General features: G+C 40.5%; 1 protein-coding gene and 1 long non-coding RNA gene across 4 annotated transcripts in view; one reads left to right on the forward strand and one right to left on the reverse strand.

Annotated features, from left to right (window-relative positions):
* Positions 1 to 19,310, forward strand: part of LOC103500097 (CDT1-like protein b) — a 39,975-nt gene that overhangs the window by 5,553 nt on the left and 15,112 nt on the right. The gene's annotated exons all lie outside the window — the stretch shown is intronic.
* On the reverse strand, positions 15,192 to 18,537 carry LOC127149837 (uncharacterized). Of its 3 annotated transcripts, none has more exons than XR_007821603.1 (4): positions 18,477 to 18,537; positions 16,192 to 16,297; positions 15,814 to 15,862; positions 15,192 to 15,658 (listed from the first exon to the last, which is right to left on the reverse strand). It is a non-coding gene; the product is annotated as an uncharacterized LOC127149837 (long non-coding RNA). The 3 variants fall into 3 exon arrangements; XR_007821605.1 differs by having other exon boundaries at positions 15,814 to 15,939; XR_007821609.1 differs by lacking the exon at positions 15,814 to 15,862.

The following is a 19,310-nucleotide window of genomic DNA, read 5'->3' on the forward strand; positions in this document are numbered from 1 at the left end:
TGTTCAATATAGCTCAAGTTTTCATCAATCTCTAGTGGCTCGTAATCCACTACATGGGATGGATCTGGCACGTACTTCCTCAACATAGAAACATGAAACACATCATGAACTGTCGAGAGTGATGGTGGCAACGCCAAGCGATAAGCTACAGGGCCAATCCGCTCTAGAATCTCAAATGGCCCAACAAAACGGGGACTCAGCTTTCCCCTCCTTTCAAAACGTAAAACACCTCTCATAGGTGCTACTTTTAAGAACACCTTATCCCCTACCTCAAACTCAAGGTCCTTCCGCCTCACATCTGCATAACTCTTCTGTCTACTCTGAGCGGTATGCATGCGTGATCTAATCTTCTGAATCGCTTCGTTAGTAGACTGAACTAACTCAGGGCCCATCAATCTCTGCTCACCTACCTCACCCCAGCAAACCGGGAATCTACAACATTTGCCGTACAGGGCCTCAAACGGTGCCATGCCAATAGTAGCCTGATAACTGTTATTATAAGCAAATTCCATCAAATGTAAGTGGGAGTCCCAGCTACCTGGAAATTCCAATGCACACGCTCGCAACATATCCTCTAAGACTTGGTTCAGACGCTCAGTCTGACCGTCAGTCTGTGGATGGAAAGCTGTGCTAAAGTCTAACCTCGTGCCCATAGCAGTCTGCAAACCCTTCCAGAATTTTGAAGTGAAACGGGCATCTCTATCAGAAACAATCGACACTGGCACTCCGTGTAATCTCACTATCTCAGACATGTACAACTGTGCCCACTTACTAGCAGTATAGGTGGATTTACCCGGAACGAAGTGCGCTGATTTAGTAAGTCTGTCCACCACAACCCAAATCACTGTAAAACCCCTCAGAGTTCTCGGTAGCCCTGTAATGAAATCCATGGACACGTTTTCCCACTTCCATTCCGGTATGCTCAAGGGTTGCAATAAACCCGCTGGTTTCTGCCTTGGTGCCTTAACCTGCTGACACACCAAGCATTTACTAACAAATTCTGCTACTTCCCTCTTCATGTTACGCCACCAATAAACCCGCTTCAGGTCCTGATACATCTTCGTACTACCTGGGTGCATGGAAAATGGGGAACTGTGAGCCTCAGATAATAATTCTGTCTTAACCGCACTATCCGACGGCACACAGAGGCGTCTCTCGAACAAAAGTCCACCATCAGAGGATAATGAGAACTCAACCGCTTGCCCTGCCTCTGCTAGGCCACGTTTCTCAACCAGATAAGGATCGTTACTCTGAGCATCAATGATCCTTTGCCTCAAAGTCGGCTGTACCGTCAACTGGGCTAACTGCATAGTAACTGCCCCCACTGACACTGCAATCTCAGCCCGCTCGAGATCCCGATGCAATGGAGCCTGTCGGGTAATAAGTGCTGCCGAATGTGATACCTTTCTACTAAGAGCATCAGCTACCACATTTGCCTTACCTGGATGATACAGTATCTCACAATCGTAATCCTTCACTAACTCAAGCCACCTTCGCTGTCTCATATTCAATTCTTTCTGAGTAAAGAAGTATTTCAAACTCTTATGATCCGTGAATATCTGTATCTTTTCACCATATAAGTAATGCCTCCATATTTTCAAAGAAAAAACCACTGCTGCCAACTCTAGATCATGTGTAGGGTAGTTCTGCTCATGACTCTTCAACTGACGAGACGCATAAGCGACCACCTTACCCTGCTGCATCAAAACACAACCCAAACCTTTCTTGGAAGCATCACTATAAATCACAAAACTGCCAGAACCATCAGGTACAGTAAGAACCGGTGCGGTAACTAGCTTCTGTTTAAGGTTCTGGAAACTGTCCTCACATGCCTTGCTCCAAACAAAAGGAGTTCCCTTTCTGGTCAACTGAGTAAAAGGAGTAGCTATACGAGAAAAGTTCTCCACAAACCGTCGATAATAGCCCGCTAAACCCAGAAAGCTACGAACCTCACTGACTGTGGAAGGTCGGGTCCAACCGGTGACTGCCTCTATCTTAGCTGGATCCACAGAGACCCCAGCCTTAGAAACCACGTGACCCAGAAAGGACACCTGCTTCAGCCAAAACTCGCACTTCGAGAACTTTGCGTACAACTTATTATCCCGAAGTGTTTGCAAAACCATACGTAAATGCTCCTCATGTTCGGCCTCCGTCTTGGAGTATATCAAGATATCGTCGATAAACACGATCACAAAAGTATCTAGGAACTCCCTAAACACTCTGTTCATCAAGTCCATAAATACTGCCGGAGCATTCGTCAAACCAAAAGACATCACAATAAACTCGTAGTGTCCATATCTGGAACGAAATGCTGTCTTCGGTACATCCTCATCCTTAATTCTCAGCTGATGGTATCCCGCCCGAAGATCAATCTTAGAGAACATTGTGGCTCTCTGTAACTGGTCGAATAGATCGTCAATCCTGGGCAAGGGATATCTGTTCTTTACGGTTACCTTGTTCAACTCCCTATAGTCAATGCATAGACGCATCGATCCATCCTTCTTCTTAACAAATAAAACTGGCGCACCCCAAGGTGACACGCTCGGTCGAATGAATCCCTTATCAAGCAATTCCTGTAACTGTACCTTCAGTTCTTTCAGTTCTGCGGGGGCCATTCTGTAAGGGGCTCTGGATATAGGAACCGTGCCCGGCTCCAACTCTATGGCAAACTCAACCTCTCTGTGCGGAGGTAACCCTGGAAGTTCCTCAGGAAAGACATCCGGATAGTCCCTCACTACTGGTTCTGATGACAGGGATACATCGGCCTCTCTAGTATCCACCACGCTCGCTAAGATACCCCAAGTACCCTGACTGAGCAGTTTACTGGCCCTGATGGCTGAGATTACCTGAGGCAACGACTTTGACCCTCCTCCCTTAAATTTAAAACTGGCCATCGAGGGAGGGTTAAACGTTACCTCCTTACGTGAACAATCTATGCTGGCGTGGTTAGCGGCCAACCAATCCATACCCAGGATTACATCAAAGTCCAGCATATCCAGGACTATCAGCGTTACTTCAATCACATGGCCTGCTATCTCAATCTGGCATGCTTTCACTTTTTCCTTCGACAACATACATTCCCCGGAAGGAGTAGATACTGATAGAACATGGTGTAAGGGCTCTACCTCTAAGCGGGCATGCAACACAAATGCGGAGGAGATAAAAGAATGTGACGAACCCGAATCAAACAAAACTAAGGCGTAATGCCCCAACACTGGGAGCGTACCTGTCACTACCGTGCCTGCCTTCTCAGCCTCAGTCTTGTTGGTAGCAAAGACTCTACCCTGCTGTGGAGCACCTGCTCCCTGATTCTGCGCGTTCCCCGTGAGTCTCAACGGGCATCTATCAGCTGTATGACCCTCTTGCCTGCATTTAAAGCAAGTCCTGGTCCCAAATAAGCAACGGCCCAGATGGTGCTTCCCACAAGTGGTACACAACGGCTTCCCTCTGGCAGCCTCCCCTGCCTCAAAAGGTTTCTGCTGGAAGCGGCGAAACTCACCACCTGATCTGAAATTCCGCTGTGGCACTGGAACAGGCTGCTGCTCAGCCTTCCTCTTCTGTCCCGATGTCGAACCTCTACCAGCGGTCTTAGACGAGTTAGCCCTCTCCTGTAAACTGAGATCCACTGCCAGGCGCAGTGCATCGGCATGAGTAGCGGGTCGGAAAGCTCGAACCAAACCCTGTATGTCCAGTCGGAGGCCTCTAACAAACTTATCAGCTCTGGCCGCCTCGGTCGCTATCATCTCGGGAGCGAAGCGGGATAACATGTCAAACTCCGCATCATACTGCTCCACTGTCATGTCACCCTGCTCTAAGTTCAGGAACTCCTGCCGCTTGGCGTCTCTCAAACTGGCAGAGAAGAATTTCGCATAGAAACTCTCCTTGAACTGCTGCCACGTGATCTGACTCACATCACCACCTAGCATCCTCTCTGTAGTCTCCCACCATGCAGTACCTCTGTCAGTCAACATAAAAACAGCACCTTGAACCTTCTGATCCTCAGGGCATTTCATGTAACGGAATATGGTCTCCAAGGACGATAACCACATCTGAGCCCTGGTGGGGTCCTCCAAAGACCCATCGAACGTCGTGGGATTATACTTCCTGAAATCTCTCAGGTGTTTAGCCTCTGCTGACAACTGATCCGGCACAAACTGGGGCGCAACTGGTACTGGAGCCGGAGCTGGAGCAGGAGCTGGTGCTGGAGCTGGCGCTGGAGCTGGCGCCGGAGTTGGCGAGGCAGGCTTCTGCTGCTCCCGCATCTGCATAATCAAATCTCTAAACCTCTGCTCCATGGCGGCTAGGTCCGCATGAGTAACTGGCGCAGCCGGGTCAGGGGCTTGGGCTACAGGCTGCACCTCAGGCTGAACGCGTCCTACTCCCCTTCCTCGGCCTCCTCGGCCACCCCTACGTGCACCTCTCCTTGGCGGCATTTCCCTAACAACCACCAACGATCCCTTTAGTCATAAATGGTAATTGAATTTGCAGCTTAACTTAGGTAAGGTAATGCATGTAGAGTTATATATATACTTTCATAGGAGCGTACCTGACGAGTGGCAAGGATCGTTTCAGCCATAAGGACACAAAACACAGACTCACATTATAAGCCAGTCTACAGAACCTAAAACCTAGGCTCTGATACCAACTGTAACGACCCAACTTTCCGGACTAAGCTGAGGTCACTACCAAATACCAAAACTCGACCATTCAACATAAAATTGAAAACGGACCAGTTACGATTCATTAAAACATTAGAAACCTTACAAAAGACAGTTTCGGGCCCTATTTTAAATCGAGCAAAAAGTCACAAAATAAAAATATCAAGTCACCAGTTCAGAATCACAAGTCAAAATATTCTGACAAAATACATAGCGGAAGCGATAAGAAAACCAGACGCGTCCATATGGCCTTCACGCATCCTTCCTGCCTCTCGTCGGTCTGCCCCTCGCTGTGCCCCTACCTGAAAAGTTAAAGAAGAGAAAGGGTGAGTATAAACATACCTAGTAAGGGACCCACTACTGGGCCCGTTAGGGAACAACAGTTAACTTCCTATTCGGGGGTACCCTACATAACAGTCTAGTGGTTCCGTAGAACGCACATATCAGTCTAGTGCTCCCGAGGGATGCACATATCAGTCTAGTGCTCCCGAAGGATGCACACATCAGTCTAGTGCTCCCGAAGGATGCACATATCAGTCTAGTGCTCCCGAAGGATGCACATATCAGTCTAGTGCTCCCGAAGGATGCACATATCCGTAAGGCACACTACCCCATAGATGAAGCTAACCGTTACCCCTCAGTCCATACTAAACCGTCTACATCAGTCATACCCCAACGGCATTCATATTACAGTTCCGCCATAGGCTTTGTCAGTCAGATAGTATAGGTTTAAACAATTACGCCCTCAGTTGCTATACGCATCACCAATTCGCACACCATTAGGGAAAACCCTAGACCCAAATCACCTAACCAACCAAAAACCGGACTCACTGTTCTTCCCCGTCCAAACTCCATGAACAACCTCCAGATCAATGTTTTACTACATACTGAACCGTAACTTCAAGGTCCATCAACATAAAACCTCAATCCACAATTAGCAGTCACAGTATCTTTACATCAGACAAAATATAATATCAGTACTTAACAGTCAACACGCATACAGTTATTCAGTACAGTCACTAACGTGTAATCCCCTGTGGATTACTACGTTTTCAGTCTGGATTCGGGGTCCAGTAGTAGGAAAACCCTTACCTGATACTCGGTTATGCCCCTCGATCGAATCCACGCTCAACAGATCCACCTAAACGAAACACGAAAGTTTTAGTTGATGACTTTAGTAGCAGTTGTTTTTAAAAGGTCATCCGTTGACTTACCCAAGGAAAGGAAAACTACCTCCAAACAAGCCTACCGCGAGACCCGAGAACTCAAGCGTCAACTCTGTACTACCTTCAAAGGAGAAAAGTAGGGCCATATCTTATTCAAATATTCAAACTCTAATCGGATGTAGCAACATTAGGAAATCCATCGAAAACAATCCTTACCGAAGACTCACCGTGACCCGGAGCGGAGGAAGGAAGGCTTAGGTGGCTTGGTGAAACAAGGAGCTCGGCTCGGCTTGAAGGCGTTCGGCTCGGCTCGGCTCGGCTCCACCTCGGCTCGGCTCGGCTTGGCCTCGGCTCGGCTCGGCTCGGCTTGTGGCTCGGCTCGCGGCTCGGCTCAGTGCGGCTCTCGGCTCGGCTCACTCGGCTCGCTCGGCTCGGCTCACTCGGCTCACAGCTCGGCTCAGTGCGGCTCGCGGCTCGGCTCACTCGGCTCCAGCCCGCGGCTTGCTCGAATCGGATCCGTGGCTCGAGTCTGGTTTTTTGCTCCGCCCGACAACGCTCGAGTGAGAGACGTCGACGGCGGACGTGGGTGGCTCTCCTCGGCGTTCAGTGCTGCGTCGGGAACACCGATTGAAGTGGAGCCGTCGACGGTGACAGAAACGGAGGAAGAGGGAGAGATATCGGCTGCCGGGGGATGGAAGCGAATCGGAAATGGATGGAGGCCGCGGCGGAACCGCTTCGACGTTCGTGGACAGAGGGGGAGACGAAGGCGGAAGAGAAAAACGGAGACGGAGAGGAAGAGAAAAACGGAGACGAAAGAGAAAGAGAAAAACGGAGACGGAAGAGAAAATGGTGAGGCGCGGCGTCGGGCGAGGAAGGGAGAGGAAGAAGAAGAAGAAGAAGAAAAATCGGGGGGGGGGGGGGGGGGGGTGGGCGGCGCGCACGGGTTAGGCTAGGGTTTCTTTTCTTTTTTTTTTTTAAATATATATATATATATATATTAAAACAAAATAGATATAATTAATATTAAAATATTAATATTAAATAATTTAAAATAAATAATAATATATATTAAATAAAACTGATAATAATAATAACAATTTAAAATAAATCATTAACACAAATTAGTTATAATAATATTAAATAATAATATTAATATTTATATTAAGTAAATAGTAAAAGGAAAAATATTAACATTAAAATTGAAATGACAATAATACCCAATACTAATAATATAATTAATATTATATTATTAAAATTCACTTAAAATGCGAAAATTTTTACCTCGAGCTTCGGGGCGTTACAATAAGTATTATCCCAGCACATACTGCGAAGCCAAGAGGGATGAATTTCTGGGGTTGAAACAAGGATCACTTTCAGTGGCTGAGTATGAGAGGAAGTATACTGAGCTTTCACGGTATGCTGACGTTATTATAGCTTCTGAGAGTGACAGGTGCCGAAGGTTTGAAAGAGGGTTGCGTTTTGAAATACGTACCCCAGTTACAGCCATTGCTAAGTGGACGAATTTCTCTCAGTTAGTGGAGACTGCCCTTCGTGTGGAGCAGAGTATAACAGAAGAGAAATCGGCAGTGGAGCTTAGTCGTGGGACTTCAACAGCTAGTGGATTTAGAGGCCGTGAGCAGCGGAGGTTCACGCCTAGGATAAATATTTCAAGCCGTCAAGATTTTAAGAATCGCTCTGGAGGCCAAGCATCGAGGAACGTGAGTTATGGTAGTGTTTTTCAGAGACAGAGCCAGAGAATACCTAGTCAACCCATTAGATCAACAGTAAGATCGCAACCAGGTCAGGAGTCCATTGCTAGTACCGTCAGGCGAATACCATGCACGAGTTGTGGCAGGAACCATCGGGGTCAGTGTTTGGTAGGTGCCGGTGTATGTTACCAGTGCGGACAGCCAGGACATTTCAAGAAAGATTGTCCGCTGTTGAACATGACAGTTCAGAGAGATTAGGGAGTTGGGTCCCAGACAGTTGAGCAATCGAGAGTTTCAGTGGTTCCAACAGAGGGCACCAGTGGTGCAAGGCAAAAGGGAGTTGTTGGAAGACCGAGGCAACAGGGAAAAGTCTATGCTATGACTCAACAAGAAGCAGAGGACACACCAGACGTTATTACTGGTACGATTCTTATTTGTAATGTACCTGCAGATGTTTTATTTGATCCAGGTGCTACGCATTCCTTTGTTTCTAGTATATTTCTGACTAAGTTGGATAGGATGCTAGAGCCTTTATCTGAGGGGTTAGCTATATACACTCCAGTTGGTGACGTTTTACTTGTTAATGAGGTGTTACGTAATTGTGAAGTTTTAGTAGAAGGTATCAGTTTGCTAGTAGACTTGTTACCACTAGAGTTGCAGAGGTTAGATGTAATTTTGGGAATGGATTTCTTATTTGCTCATTATGCATCTATGGATTGCCATAGGAAGGAAGTGGTTTTCAGAAAACCAGGCTTTGCTGAAGTGGTTTTTAGAGGTATGAGGAAGGCCGTTTCTAGAAGTTTAATCTCAGTTTTGAAAGCTGAGAAATTACTGAGGAAGGGTTGCACAGCGTTTCTTGCACACATCGTAGTAGTGCAGAGAGAAAAACTAAAGCCAGAAGATGTTCCTGTGGTGAAAGAGTATCTTGATGTATTTCCAGATGATCTGTCAGGTTTGCCACCTGATAGAAAGATTGAGTTCACCATTGAATTATTACCAGAAACAGCACCTATTTCACAGGCCCCGTATAGAATGGCTCCAAGCGAGCTAAAAGAATTGAAGATGCAGTTACAAGAACTAGTTGACAAGGGATACATCAGGCCTAGTGTTTCGCCGTGGGGAGCACCAGTGCTTTTTGTGAAAAAGAAAGATGGTACCCTCAGATTATGTATTGACTATAGATAGTTAAACAAGGTTACAATACGTAACAAGTATCCTTTACCACGCATCGATGACTTATTTGATCAACTAAGGGGAGCAGCGTTGTTCTCTAAGATTGACTTAAGGTCAGGATACCACCAGTTGAAGGTTAGAGAATCAGATATTGCTAAGACAGCATTTAGAACGAGGAATGGGCATTATGAGTTTCGAGTTATGCCATTCGGTTTAACGAATGCGCCAGCGGTTTTCATGGATCTCATGAACAGGATCTTCATCGGTATTTAGATAAGTTTGTGATTATGTTCATTGATGATATATTAGTTTACTCAGTTGACAGAGAATCTCATGAGGAACATCTGAGGATTGTTCTACAGACTCTACGTGAAAAACAGTTATACGCTAAGTTCAGCAAATGTGAGTTCTGGTTGGAACAAGTAGTATTTTTGGGGCATGTAGTTTCAGCAAAAGGAGTTAGTGTCGATCCACAAAAAGTAGAAGCGGTTGTCAATTGGGAAAGACCAATTAGTGCGACAGAAGTACGTAGTTTCCTGGGTTTGGCAGGATACTATAGGCGTTTTATTGAGGATTTCTCTCGATTGGCATTGCCTTTGACCGCTTTGACAAGGAAGAATGTTAAGTTTGAGTGGTCAGATAAATGCGAGCAAAGTTTTCAGGAATTGAAGAAAAGACTAGTTACAGCACCTATTTTGGCACTTCCTGTAACAGGGAAGGACTATGTGATTTATTGTGATGCTTCAAGGCTAGGATTAGGTTGTGTGCTTATGCAAGATGGGAATGTAATAGCTTATGCTTCAAGGCAGTTTAAGGAGCATGAGTGTAATTACCCTACCCATGATCTTGAGCTAGCAGCAGTTGTTTTAGCACTAAAAATCTGGAGACACTATTTGTTCGGGGAAAAATGCCATATTTTCACAGATCATAAAAGTCTGAAGTATATTTTTGATCAAAAAGAGCTAAATCTGAGACAAAGGCGATGGCTAGAACTGATTAAAGATTATGATTGTACTATAGAGTATCATCCAGGTAAGGCCAACGTAGTAACAGATGCATTAAGTAGGAAGTCAAGACTTCCGAAGAGTGCCTTGTGTGGTATTCGAGTAGCTTTGTTGAATGAGTTAAGAGCTCCAAGGCAGTAGTAACTACAGAGGATTCAGGAAGTCTCTTAGCTCAATTTCAGGTTCGGTCTTCTCTAGTAACTGAGATTGTAAGAAGACAGTTAGAAGACAGTAATTTACAGAAGAAGTTTGAGAAATCCAAGAAAGGCTTAGAGGTGGAGTTTGAGCTGAGAACAGATGGAGCCATTGTTAAACAAGGAAGATTATGTGTTCCGAATATCAGTGAGCTTAAGAATGCTATTCTAGAAGAAGCTCACAGTTCAGCTTACGCTATGCATCCAGGTAGCACCAAGATGTACAGAACTTTAAAGAAGACTTATTGGTGGTCTGGAATGAAGCAAGAGATAGCTGAATATGTTGATAGATGTTTGATTTGTCAACAGGTTAAACCAGTAAGACAGAGGTCAGGAGGATTTCTTAATCCTTTGCCAGTGCCAGAGTGGAAATGGGAGCATATTACTATGGATTTTCTATTTGGATTACCTCGTACATCCAGTGGACATGATGGTATATGGGTAATAGTAGACAGACTCACCAAGACGACACGATTTATACCGATTAAAATGACATCTACGTTAGACCAGCTAGCGAGATTATATGTTGATAAGATTAGAGTCAGTATGGAGTACCAGTGTCCATAGTTTCAGATAGGGATCCGAGGTTTACTTCTAAATTTTGGCCTAGTTTACAGAAAGCAATGGGAACAGGGCTAAAGTTTAGTACATCATTTCATCCCCAAACAGATGGTCAGTCCGAGAGGACCATCCAAACTTTAGAGGACATGTTGAGAGCATGTGTCCTACAACTTAAAGGAAGTTGGGATACCCACTTGCCACTTATGGAGTTTGCTTATAATAATAACTATCAGTCTAGTATCGGTATGGCACCATATGAAGCCTTATACGGGAGACCATGCGGAACTCCTGTGTGCTGGAATGAAGTGGGAGAGCGGAAGTTAGTAGGTCCTGAGTTGGTTCAGATTACGACAAACAATATTAAGTTGATCAGAGAAAATCTGAGGAAAGCCCAAGATCGACAGAAAAGTTATGCGGATAAGCGACGAAGAAACCTAGAATTCCAAGTTGGAGATCAAGTTTTCTTGAAATTATCTCCATGGCGAGGTGTTATTCGTTTCGGAAGAAAAGGTAAGTTAAGTCCTAGATATATTGGGCCATATCAGATAACGGAACGAGTGGGACCAGCAGCGTATAGACTTGAGTTGCCAATAGAACTTGCACGAATACATGATGTTTTCCATGTATCCATGTTAAGAAAATATATATCAGATCCATCGCATGTGTTGCAAGATCAACCAGTTGAATTAAAAGAAGATTTGAGTTATGTTGAAGAACCAGTTCAGATTCTCGACAGAAAGGAACAAATTTTGAGAAACAAAACGATTCCACTCATAAAAGTTTTGTGGAGACATCATGGAGCGGAGGAGACAACTTGGGAACCAGAATATCAGATGAAGAAGAGCTATCCGATACTTTTCAGTTAAGGACATTCTAAATTTCGAGGACGAAATTTTCTAAAGGGAAGGTAAGTTGTAAACCCGATATTTTCTTGGTTTAATTTCTTTAAATGTGAAAAGAAAAAAGAAAAAGAAAATGGAAATTAAGTGTAAATATAAATATATATATTTATATATTAAATAGTTTTATTAAATTAATTAAAGAAAAGAAAGAAAAGAAAGGACAAAAAGAAGAAAAGGAGAAGAAAATTTCATTTTCTCTTTTCTTCTTCTTCTTCTCTTCCCTTCACCGCCAAGTTTGAAGACATCCAAGTTCCCTTTATTTTTTTTTTCTTTCTTTTTCCTTCTTCAATTTGCAGAGAACTTCTAAGAGAGAGTTTGGAAGAAGAAGATAAATTTTACTAGAATTTTTAGGTTGAAGAAGAGGAGGAGAACTCAAGCAAAGTGTATCAATGGCTGAATTTTAGTTCATTCTGCACATCACTGGTTTTTAATTCGGTTTGAACTCTTCAAAAGGAATTAAGAGGTGAGATTTACATTTACTGAAAGTTAACTCATTTTTAAACAAACTTTATGAAGAACGTTGGAGCAAATTCGGATATTCATTTGGTGCTTTTTGATGAAGAAAACAGGGCAGTTGGTTTTCACTCGAAATCAGGAGGTCTCTGGTTTTTCTTGTATTTCAGAGTGTATCGGTGGAGTTAGAATCTCTTTTTGGTATGGTTGGAAAGCTTATTCAATTTACTACAACTTTCATGAAGAAATTGTAAACCAAAAACGACTAGAAATTGGTTAAATTGTAGGAACAAGTTAAAGAGGTCGTGTGCGCGCGATTCTGGAAGTGGTTCTGTTTTGAGGGTTATATGTGTTTATGCACGGGGAATCAGATTTATATGTCTTCAGGTAAGTTTTAGAGCATCTCAAAATGAAGAGTTTGATATAAAGAACACTCATTTTGGTTAAGTATTGAGAAAATTATAGTCCTTTGAAGTTTATGTTAGAAATCTGGAAAGTTTAGAGAATTGTTGAAATAGGATTTTATTTCTTAAGCTTTGTTTTCGTGAGCGTCATCTTTGGTGCGACATGTTATGTATATCTTTAGGAAACCAGAATGTTTAGGGTTTTAATACTCGGTTGGGTTGTTGGCAGGTCGAGAAGAATTAAACCGAGCTTATAGACCAAGGATCTAGCCCAAGACTGTGAGTGACAAAACCAACTTTGAAATATTTTCCATAACTGTTATTATGATTGAATGCGATAAATGTTTATTTACGAAGCCATGAAAGGTATTTGAATTTCATGACTATTTTCAAGTATACATTTGGAGACTAGATTTCTTAAAGAAATTTATACTAGCACGTAGATATTAAATGTTTGGAAAGTATTTAAATGCTGTCGTGAGTGCTGGGCAGGCCCCACTACGACAAAGACGATGGGTGTGCTGGGCGGGCCCCACTACATCGTAGTGCTTGTAAACGTTGTTGTACTAGGTGTACCTTACACAACGTAGATTCGTCATGTTAGTTAAAATGCTTCGATATACTTGATATGCCTTGCTAGATTTCAATGATGAACATGCTGAGTATTTAAGGAAGCTATTCTTACTATTACACATTTACATTTACGACTTGTATAAACAGATTTATATGTGTAAAGTTTTCACGTGCTCTTATCTTTAAATTCATAGTTTTAAACTGAGTCACTCACTGAGCTTCATAGCTCACCCTTTCCAAAATGTTTTACCCATTTTCCAGGTAGAGATCGACTTCCCGGTGCCTGATAGACTGCCTTAGTCTGTGGAAGCTTCATTATCGATTGCCAGTACGTGTTTTGAGTTGGGCATAAAGTCTGTTGTGTTGTGATGTATTCACACCCTTGTATGTTATAGATACTCCATAGTTTGTATAAGCTTTAGGAGCTGTAGTTGTGTAAATTTTGTTGGTTATATTTTGATTAAGGTGTCTTTAGGTTTACTCGTGAAATCGGTAAATTTTGAGGTACATTTCATGTATGTGTTTGACTAGCTGTGTTTGACTAGCCTAGGATCCGCTGTGTTTTGTGGCATGTACAATAGTTTATATACTAGATTGGCAAGTTCATCACATGAAAGTTTTAAGCAGAGTCGACAGATACAGGTACAGAAAAGCGTTGTTCGTCGGCTTCACGCCATCTTTCGGTCTAAGGTAGCAGGTAGTCCGAAAGGGGGTGTGACAGTAGTCGTCAACCAAATTGAATACGGCATTCCTGTCACTGTTCACTGCAAATCCAAGAACGATGACTTAGGAGTCCATGTCCTTCCGCTTGGACAAGGCTACTTGTTCAAGTTCAGACCCAACCTCGTGGGGACGACATTGTTTTTCTGCAGCTTCACATGGACTGGACAACACCAAATCTACTGGTTCAATATCTTTGACGACAAAAGGGATACAGGAAAATGCACCACATGCAGATGGATCATTCTTGAATATAGCATGTGCTTGCAAAACCCGAAAAACCCTGGCAAAGATATATGCTATAACTACGGAGATAAGGAGCCAAGCATTGTGTAATGAAATATTTTGACATTATATATTTTGCATGCAGTTGTTTCCAAGTGTTTAAATTCCATCTCAGTCAACTATAATGAAATGATATTAAAAAAAAAGTATATAAGTTCGCTCCTTCGCTCGAACTCTCCCTCTTTTGTATTAAAAAATAGGCAATATCTATTCTATAATTCGTTGATTTCATCGTGCTATTCACATTGATTGAAGACCCCGAAGAAATTAAATCATCTTATATATAATTGAATCATTAGTTTTGGTCTACAGTCGAACACCATTCTCTACAGTTAGGCACCCATGTTCGACCATTACCCAGAAATGAATGAGGTGTTTTTGTAATTCTGCTTTATCATCAACTGAAAACCTCGAGGGTCGACATATGTAACAATTGAATCGATGTAGGTTTAAATATGAAAGGATACCAAACTCAAATTTCTTCATATATTGATCGTTACAACTGTTGATACGATTAAACCTATGCTGCAAAACTCGAGGGTCAATACATGTAACGATTGAACCCACGTAGACTTAAATATTTGAGGATATACCAAACTCGAATTTCTTTATACAACAATCATGAAGGGCGGTTTGGTACCTCTTCTACTTAGATCGATAAACATGTAACTAGAGATGTTTCTTGAAAAATGTGAAAATTTTCGACGGCTAGACAATATAAAGTTGTTCAAAAATCACTACAAACACTGTTACTTTATATCTAGGTTTCAATGAAAAAGGTGACGAATATCATAAAATAGGAGACCACATTGATCCAAACTAGAGTGTATGAACTAAAGATACTAGCTATGGGATTAAATATTTCAAAAGGGTTTCTCAACGTAACAGTTTACGAAAGAATGAACCAATTGTAGACATTTCCTAAAATTTAAGAAGGGAATGACTGGCAAGTTTCGAGATCTTTTGTTCTAGGAGCACTACAAGAAATCTGGCCTTTAATGTCACTTGGCGACCGACATCTTTGCGAGCGTTATTAAAGGGCTTTAATGTCGGTTGGGCTTTAATGTCGGTTTATAACCGACATTAAAGGCCTTCAATGTCGGTTATAAACCGACATTTTTGAAGGTGTTATTGAAGGCCTTTAATGTCGGTTCATCTTTAATGTCGGTGGATAACCGACATTAAATATGTCTTTAATGTCGCTTATGATACATCTTTAATGTCGTTTTTCCACCGACATTAAAGATGTCTTTAATTTTTTTTAACGACATTAAAGCTGTCTTTAATGTCGTTTTGAAACCGACATTAACGATGTCTTTAATGTCGTTTCTTCAAATTTATTTTTATTAAATCCTTGCATTACTGTCCATTTTGTATGACACCAAATAGTTAAAAATGAAATCTTTTACTCGTACATATACAAAATAAAATCTTAATAATGTGTACATTTATATACAACTTGCTCCAAACACAAAGAAATTATGAAGTTTAATTATTACACTGATCATCCTTTGGGGGAAAAAAAAGAAAGAAAGAAAAAGAATATATTGAGAGAGCAATAACTAAAACTGCAACTAATAGTAAACTAGAACGCTTCACAAATGACCAACTTCAAGATCTTGTCACAAAGATGAGGGTCTGGCTAATTGTACTCACTTGCAACTATTTCTTCTATTGCAGTCATTTGTTTAGTGATAGCTCCCTGTAAAAGACATCAAGAAGGTTCAATTAAGTAACAATGTTATGACTTAGTTGCTAGTAGAAATATTCACATTTGATTACTAATTAATAAAGTAAAGGGTTGGTTACCAAACATAACTTTTATTGCGCAATGCGGAAGGTAGATCCTTGTTAAACTAAGTATTTGAAACAACACCACCAAAAAAAAAAATTGTTAAACCAAGTGCAACCACATAACCGTCTTACCAAGATAATATTGTAACTTGTTCATTCAAGTCTTCCTAAAAAACAAATTGAGAAACATGCTAAGATAAACTTTTTTGTATAATACCTTCAATTCCAAACAGTTGACTGAAGCTTGAACTTGAACCATCAATTTCCTACATATTATTTGGTGCTTGTGATTTGCTTGATTACATAGATAAGAGAACAATATATCTCTTGGTTGTTCTTATGGCTAAACAACAATTATTACAATAGAGCCATAAAAAACAAGAATCTGATTTGAACAACATAACCACATTACAAAGCAAAACAGCAAACAAAGCATACTCCTAAACTCAATGTCACGTTGCATTTGCTGAATATCCATAAGATAACCAAACAAAGCATAATTTCATAAATTTCTTAGCATAGTCATACGAATTTACTCATAATTGAAGCCTTTGGTAATGTCCTACAATACATTAACGTTAGAAAATATTGTTACCTCTATCTCTGTTCATTATCAGATTTCCTAAACTCAATGTCACGCTGCCTTTGCTGAAGCAAAAAATATATACAAATATACAATTGCAAGTCCTTGCAGCCGAAACCTACATAATTCAGTAAACATCACAAACAAAACAAAAATGTAAAAAATAGAAACCAGCTTATTTAACAAAAAAAAAGGTTCAAAGCAAACCGAATCATTCGAGAACAGATTCAACAAGGCGGAAATCCAAATGTGATAAGTGTCTACACCCGTACTCTTCTTCTGCTTAATTACCCCTACCTATTTCTAGCTTCCTTTAACATTATTATTATTCAGTATATATATATATATACCAATCTCTTGTTGCATGAAGCATATAATGAATTATAAGCTACACTTTCATTTTGAGTAAAGGATAACCCATAACCCAAACTTTTTAGACCTTAAAATTTCCAAATTGTCATTTAGCCTTTAATATTTTATATTTTATATTCTATAAAACCAGAATGTAACATATTTTCTTAAACGATAAAAAGTGACTTAGTTCAACCAGTTTTTTCAATTTTTGCTTGTTGTGCACATGAATCAAATATAAGCAGGCATGAAATCCATAAAGAAATATTTAGCTACCTGTCTCGAGCATGCTGTGCATGAAAGGTAGGCATAAACTCCTTAGACTTTGGGAGAGGCACTTCACGGAACCACTCATGATCAAGAGCTTCTTCAGCCGATATTCTCTGTAAAAAAAATAGTGAAATTCAAATAAGCAAATGAAAGTAGAATAGAATTCACTTGAATTAATTGATAAACTGATAGTTAGAAAAAAATATGATATGAACTAAAAGAGCATCTTCCAAACGTCAGCAAGTTCTTGTGATGGGCTGTATAAACCCAAGCTTTTGACACCGTAAGACATGATAAATATATCCAAACTCCACCATGTCTCCTTCACGTGCTTCTGCTCCATCTCCCTCAAAAACTTCTATTGATTGGTACTAAGAATGTTACAACTAAAGTGAACAATCACATACCACATTTGATTAGTATCTTTTTTTTTTTTAGTTCGAGTCTGACAGTGTCGCAAGTAGTTGCAGTAATGTGCAACAGCAACAAAAATATCAGACATTTAGAATGTGTAATAGAATCCATAAGGATCTATACTCTAAGGCAATCATTTAAAATAAGTTGATATCCAGAGTTAGTAAATACCGGTTTGATTAGTATTTTGTTTCCTTTACACCAAATCCAAATTAAGTTTGAGTCTGACAATGAAAACATAATAATGACTTGATTTTCCTATGAAGATCAGCAAGTAAATGAACATACAAGTTCCAGAACAATTCAAAAGAGTGGCTTGGATTCTGCCTCTTCAATCTTCAGTTTCTTGTTTCCTTTTTACAAAAAGCATCATTTAGAACCAAGTAAGGAAACACAAAGTATGACTCATAGGCTAAATCAATGTATTCAATACTGAATGTTTAATACAGTTCAAAGTAACCCAATCCCACCATTATCAAGGAAAACTACAGAAGAGAGAAAGAGACAGAGAGACTTCTTTTCTCTTTTGAAACTTCCGATTTGATGAAGCTCCTCTCAGGCAGCTGCATCATCCAAAGATCAGAGCAAAGGGAAACTGAGAGAGAGAGAGAGATGGAGAGGCTAATTTTCTTTTTGCAAGTTACTCTCCTTTTGAAAAGATTCTTCCCAAGTAGATCCAAGGAGGAGGGCTCCTGTTCTTTTTGCTAATAACTTTCTTAATTTTGACAAGGTTCTTATCAATTCCCAAATAGCTGCAGCATTCAATCAACCAGTGGAAAAGAAAAAAATAGAAAGAGAGAGAGATGAGTGAGCTTCTTTTTCTTTTTGCAAATAACTTCCAAGTAGATAAGGTTCCTCCCATAATCCCAAGTAGATTCAGCTCCAAAAATAAAGGGGAAAGATAAGAGAGAGGCCTCTTTTCTTTTAGCAAATAACATCCATTTTGAACAACAAAAAAGTAAGATTTTGATCAATCAAGTTATGCCTCAACGAAAACCCAGAAACCACACTTCAATTAGCAACAAGAATTAAATCTATTCCAAATACATCAACGAAACATGATTCAAGTTAGTTCCAAACGAAGGAAATGAAAAGAAAATACCGATAAAAAATGAAAACTCCACCAATGTCAAGAATTTTCAAACAAATAAAATGAATAGCAAGCACAACTATATGGCCATTATGCATAATAGCCATTCAAAACTCTAGAAATAACTTTGCCCTAATAATTTTCTGCAAACTGATATAAAAGAAGAGACTACCTGTTTTTCTTTCAAAGGCAGGATTACTGGTGTGCTTTCTCCACTAAATTGATCAACGGTGTTGCGAATATGACAACAGAAGCATTGGGAAAGACTGAAAATATAATGATAAAATTGGCCATAAAGCCACCAACAAATTTGCTCAGTCGGCTATTGTATACAAGAGAAATACATTTACCTATGAACAAAATACATTTACCGAAACTAGGATATGCATATAACAAGATGGGATAGAAACCAATGAAATGTGAGAACAACCTTCTTGGAAATCTTTTGACAGAAAATGATGCATTCCTAACGTCCAAATGATTGATCATAGGATGCTTGGATATGGATACTTCCTCATCCATGCCAATAGTTTTGTGGAAACTATAATAGCAGGCATTTGATAAGCTGTCAAGAAGTGATATATCATAAATGAATCATATTAGAAAAATTATTTAAAAATGAAATATCATAAGTGAACAATATTTTTTACTAAATGATACAAAAATTTCATCGATAAATAAATTAAATTAAAAATTGAAAGTCCATAAAAGCCGAGAAGCTAGCAAAATCCCACTAATTCATATGATACAGTTTCTTGTCCTTCAACCTTTGGCATTAAGCATTTAAAGGACGAAGGATGAAAACCATAAGTCAATCGGCCAGAGAGATTAAGCAAAAATCACGAGTCATCTGATGTAATGGCATTCCGAAATTAAACGGGCAAGCAGATTCCACAGACTGGCGCGCTAAAAGCCAAGAACTCAATAAAGAAAATCCCTAAAACTAGACACATCCGGATACATATCTACATAACAATTTTGCAACTCCCAGCAGCTTTAGCTATAA

Source organism: Cucumis melo, chromosome 1, assembly GCF_025177605.1.
Source record: "Cucumis melo cultivar AY chromosome 1, USDA_Cmelo_AY_1.0, whole genome shotgun sequence".
In the NCBI taxonomy this organism is placed as follows: domain Eukaryota; kingdom Viridiplantae; phylum Streptophyta; class Magnoliopsida; order Cucurbitales; family Cucurbitaceae; genus Cucumis; species Cucumis melo.